Below are 5,980 nucleotides of genomic sequence, written 5' to 3'. Positions count from 1 at the left end.
TATATATATAGAGAGAGAGAGAGAGAGAGAGAGAGAGAGAGAGAGAGAGGAGTTGAATAAGACAATTATAAGCTTGTTGTGACGGACATAAAATAAAATAATAAAATTTTGGTCCCAGAAATTTAAAGAACGTACATACATACATCTTTCTCAAATACACGAGTCATTTATAAAAACCTATGACACACTAGTTCATACGGCACATCTCTGCAAATATCAAAGGGAGGCAAGAATGAAAACCAGAGGCCAGTAAGAAGGCATTTCAGTCATTCAGGCAAGAAGTAGGGAGAAGTTCATTCAGGGAGAAGCGGCTGGATTCAGGGTACATTTTGAAGGTAGAGCTGACAAAGTTTGCTAATAGACTGGATGTGCAATGCAACAGAAAAAGAAAAACCAACATAGTGACTGTAGTTAACAATACTGTGCCGTGTGGCGAGGGTGTGGAGAGACGGGCACCCTCCTACACTGTTGGTGGGAATGTAAACTAGCGCAGTCCCTCTGGAAAACAGTGTGGAGGCTCCTCAAAAAACTATCCATAGAACTCCCCTAGGACTCAGCAATAGCCCTGCTAGGGATTTACCCAGGGGATACAGAAGTGCTGATGCATAGGGGCACATGTACCCCTATGTTCATAGCAGCAATGTCAACAATAGCCAAAACATGGAAAAAGCCTAAATGCCCATCACCTGATGAGTGGATCAAGAAGATGTGGTATATATACACAATTCATAAATCATTGAATAAACCCCATAAGATTTTTGAAATTTACTCACGTGAATTTTGTTTTTTAACAACACCTAAAACCAATACAGTGTTATATGTCAGTTGTATCTCAATTCAAAAGAAAAGAAAGGATAGGAATCACGGATGATTGCAAGGCACGTGGCCTCAGCAACTGCAAGATGGAGTTAGTTCTATCAGAGATAAAGATGCCTGGGGTGGAGGAGACAGGCTAGGATCGGGGGGGGGGGGGGGGGGGGGGGGGGGGGGGGGGGGGGGGGGGGGGGGGGGGGGGGGGGGGGATCATGTCAAGAGTGGAAGTCTGGGGGAAGCTGGGTGGCTCAGGAGGTTAAGCATCTGCCTTCTGCTCAGGTCATGATCTCATGGTTTGTGAGTTTGAGCCCCAGGTCGGACTCTCTGCTGTCAGTTCAAAGCCTGCTTCAGAGCCTCTGTCTCCCACTCTCTGGGATCTTCAGATCCCTCTCTCCCGATTGCACTCTCCCTCTCTCTAAAAATTAAATAAGCATTAAAAAAAAGAAGAATGGATGTCTGTTTGACTTACAAGTGAAAATGTCCAACGGGACAGTCAAGCACGAGTCTGGAAGTGAGGGGAAAAGTCTGTCTGGGGATGAGGTTTGGAAATCGCCTTCCTATCAAAGATATAACATCAGTTGGCACCGCAGAACTGGAGAGATCACCTCTGGAAGGAGTGTGGACAGAGAGGAGGCCTGAATGCGCTCTGATGTTTAGGGTCAGAAAGAGAGGAGAACTCAGAGAAGGTGGGGACAGGGAAGCAGGAAGAGAAACAGGAGGTCTGGGAGACCAAGTCGCCAAGAGGAAAGAGATCCAGGAGTGGGGGATCTCCTTTGCCAAATGCTCAGCCAAGAGGAGTGCCAATAAGGTGCAGGTCATTGGTGACCTTGGCCAGAACAGCCTGGGGTTGGGAGGGAGAGGTTTGAGAACAAAAGTCTAATTGTAGTGGGTTCAAGAGGAAAAGGAAAACAAAGCAGAGAATGAGAGTTGGGGCATGTGAGGTCAAGCAGGGGACTGTTTTTTGTTGATTTTAAGACAGGAACTATATTAAAGAAGGATCCAGGGGAGAGAGGAACCGGTGATATTGCAGGGCAGAGGCAAGCACAGAAGAAAAGTCCTTGAGTAGGTGGTAGGGGGTGAATCCCAGCTGTGCAGGGCTGAACCATATTGAAGCTAGAAGCCAAAGGAAAAAATCATTAATACTGATTCAGCCTGCACTTAAAATTTTGATATTTTGCTCATTGTGGATTTTTTGCACTGATTTTGGCTTTAAAATATTGCATTAAAATATTATTTATGTTGATTAATGGTTTGGGTTTTGTTTTGTTTTTCATACTCTTTCATATTTTGCACCTGAAGCCCTTTGCAGGGGGAATCTTTGCAGAAGATTTCCTAGGATAAGAGGGAGGTGGAGTGGAGGCGAGTGTATCAGAGTAGAGGGTACAGGGCATCTTATGATTGGCAGGACTCGCTCCGCAGGCCGACAGGCATCCCCCAAAGCTCAGAAACCAGGTTAGGCGGTTTGTGTGGGCTCCTCCGTAATGTACCAAGACCAGGACTAGAGTCAGCTTCAGCGGAGAGAGAGCTCCCCCTGGTGGGTCTGGGTGGCAAAGACATCTCAGAACGGATGGTGCTGCGGGCTGTGAGGTGTGCAAGGGCGCCGGTGACCAGGGGCGGGCAGGGGAAGAGAAGCCCTGGAACCCACCCGGGTGATCGAAACGAAGGAGGTCAGGCAGCCGATAGAGGAGCGCGTTTTGAGAAGGTAATCAATCGTTTCAAATGTCCGAGAGCCCTCATTTAATTTTGGCCTGATTATTTGTACAGGTGCAGCAAAGGGTGTATGTAAATCAACACATGTGAACCTCTCCAAGTACACAATATTTTTCAAATTAAGATGAAAAACTTATCTTCCCGGGGCGCTTGGTGGCTCAGTTGGTGAAACACCCAGCTGTGGCTCAGGTCATCAACTTGAGGAACCCGCAGTTTGTGGGTTCGACCCCTGTGTTGGGTTCCGTGCTGACAGCTCAGAGCCTGGAGCCTGTTTCAGATTCTGTGTCTCCCTCTCTCCTCTCTCTCTACCCCTCCCCCACTCATGCTCTGTCCCTGACTCTCTCAAAAATAAATTAAACATTTAGAAAAAAAATTTAAATTATCTTCCATGTGGAAATTTTTCTAAAGGAGTTAAAGCTTGGAGGGTTAAAAGCCTCTATTACTTGTTTTTCTACCCTTGACCAGACCAGGAAATTCCTTTCATGAAATTTCACCTGCAGTGCTTAGAAGTCAAATGAAATCTTAATCTCAGGGATATTCCTAATGTTCTTAAGGTCCTGGTTCTTAAGAAGTGACCTTCCTTACCACTGTGAGGCTGGAAACTTAAAAAAACAAGAAACAAAATGTCCAAGGTAAAAAGAAGTTACTGTCAACCTAAAACATCGGCACAGACTTTTCTCTCACTGGGCATCAGATCACAGGGCCTTTGGTGCCAGGCCGTGCGAGCTGGCTGGCCAGTGACGGGATGGATTTTTGAGTGACTCAGAGCAACTTTGGTTCCTATAAGACCAACTGAATTCCAGCTCCACGCCAATCAAAATATCAGGATTGAGTTCATCCGCTTGAGTTTCCAGAAGGTGAGCAGGAAATTGGACTGGACACCACCCATCTTACCTGCACAGCTGGAGGTAGGAGCTCTTTCTTTGGAGCAGGATTTACGTATCAGTCATTCTTTTCAGCGGAAACAAACACATCCGGCCTGATGGGTTTAGGGTGCCCATCACACCCACACAGTGTGTTCTGCTGGATATGAGGGGCACCGTAACCAGGACCACAGGTTGGGTTTAGCACTACGACTTTCCTTTTAAGTGAATGTTACACAATGATTTCATTTTAAACTATTTTGCCACATAGCTACCTTCAGAATCTAATGGTTCTTTTTCACGATAAAGCTCTGGGATGTAAATATTGCTGAGGGTCCCACGATGCCTGCCTACTGGTTTCCTCCGGGAAACTGAGGCAGCCCAGCAGAAAATAAGAGCCAAGGGAGACTTTAGTACAGCTGGGCTCCAAATGTGCCCCCCGGCCTACACTCTGGCGATTCGGCAGGAGGCGGAAGCCTTAAGGGGTCCAGGTGCTTGAGCAGACCCAAATCACTGACCGGCAGTGACGCTGTGCAGATGCCAGGAGATCCCAGAGTCAGACTAAAATAAATAAGAGCCGAAGAACCAAAGAGAGGTATCAGTGACCACATACAACTGAAGAAATAAAGTCCAGTTTAGGACTAGTTAAGATTCCAAGCAACAGCAGCACCAGCAACAACCCTCAGCCTCGGACGCTCCAAGATGCGCAAAGAAATAGGGCAGTGTGACCCGTTCGGGAGAAAAGCGTCGTCAACAGAAACTGATTCTGAGTGGGCCAGATGAGGCATTTAGCAGACAGATACTTCAAAGCAGCTATTATGAATATCTGCAAAGAATTAAGGGGACTGTGCTGATGAGAGTGGCTCAAAACACAGAGAATCTCAGCAGGGAAAGAGAATCTTCTTCTTCTTTTTTTTTTTTTTAAAGAATTAGATGGAAACTCTATGGCTGAAAAGTAAAATAACCAGAATGAAAATTTCATTAGAAGGGTTCAACGGCAGGGGCACCTGGGTGGCTCAGTCAGTTAAGTGACTTGATTTCAGCTCAGGTCATGATCTCACGGTTCACAGGATCGGGCCTCGAGTCCGACTCTGTGCTGGGATTCTCTCTCTTCCCCTCTCTCTCTGCCCCTCCCCTGCTCACACTCTCTCTCAAAATAAATAAACCTTTTTTTGAAAAGAAAATCTGAATTGACCAATAGTCTGTAAAAAAAAAAATGGAATGAATAATTTTAAAACCTTTCCACAAAGAAAAGTCCAGGCCTAGATGGCTTCACTGATGACTCTATCAAGCTTTTAGGGAAGAAGTAATGTTAATTCTTTTCTTAAAAAGTGTTTAGGGGCACCTGGATGGCTCAGTCGGTTAAGCGTCCCATTTCAGCTCAGGTCGTGATCTCGCAGTTCAGGAGTTCAAGCCCCATGTCGGGCTCTGGGCTGATGGCTGGGACCCTGGAACCTGCTTTGGATTCTGTGTCTCCCTCTCTCCCTGCCCTTCCCCTGCTCATGCTCTGTCTCTCTGTCTCTCAAAAACAAATAAATGTTAAAGAAAATAAAAATAAAAATAAATTAAAAATGCTTAATGTTTCTTTATTTTTGAAAGAAAGAGAGAAAGACAGAGCATGAGTCAGGGAGAGGTAGAGGAGCCTGAAGCAGGGCTTGAACTCACGAACCATGAGACCATGACCTGAGCAGAAGCTGGACGCCCAAGTGACTTAGCCACCCAGGTGTCCCTATAGTAATCCTATATGAACTCTTTCAGGAAACAGAGGAGAAAGAAACACTTCTCAACCTATTTTATAAGTTTCATACTATCTTGATATCAAAGCAAATAAAGACATGACAAGAAAAGAAAATAACAGACCAATATGACCCATGAACATAGACATGCTTCTTTTTAGTTTTTATTTATTTTTAGTAATCCCTACACCCAGCGTGGGACTCAGACTCACAACCTTGAAATCAAGAGTCCCATGGTCTTCCGACTGAGCCAGCCAGGTGCCTCTAGACATAAAAAATTTTTAACAAAACATTTTGAAACTGTATCCAGTAACATAGAAACAGGATTACACACTATGACTAAATGGAGTTCATTCTAGGCATGTAACATCGCTTTAAGCCAAAAAATAAATTAATGTAATGTATCACATTAATAGAACAAAGGAAAAATGCATGATTATCTCAACTGATGCAAAAAAAATTATTTGAAAAAATCCAATTTTCATTTATGATTTAAAAAAATCCTTCAAGACTCTCAACACATGGGAACAAAAAACACACAGCTAATGTCACACCTAATGATGAAAGACTAACTGCTTACCCACATGTCCTAGAGCGAGACAAGAATGTCTGCTCTTACCACTCTTAATGCAACATTTGCCGTAGATTCTGGCCAGTACAAAAAGGAAAGAAAAAAATTAAAGGCCTCCATGTCAAGCTCGGCACAGAGACTCCTTGGGACTCTCTCCCTCTCTCCTCTCTGCCCCTCTCCCTCTCATATATGCTTTCTCTCTCTCTCAGAATAAGAAATAAACTTAAAAAAAGTAATCTGTAGGCCTTTAATTTTTTTTTTTTTTAAAGAAAGAGAGCACGTACGAG

The sequence above is a fragment of the Suricata suricatta genome, chromosome 8 (genome assembly GCF_006229205.1).
Source record: "Suricata suricatta isolate VVHF042 chromosome 8, meerkat_22Aug2017_6uvM2_HiC, whole genome shotgun sequence".
In the NCBI taxonomy this organism is placed as follows: domain Eukaryota; kingdom Metazoa; phylum Chordata; class Mammalia; order Carnivora; family Herpestidae; genus Suricata; species Suricata suricatta.
This window is presented reverse-complemented; position numbering follows the sequence as displayed.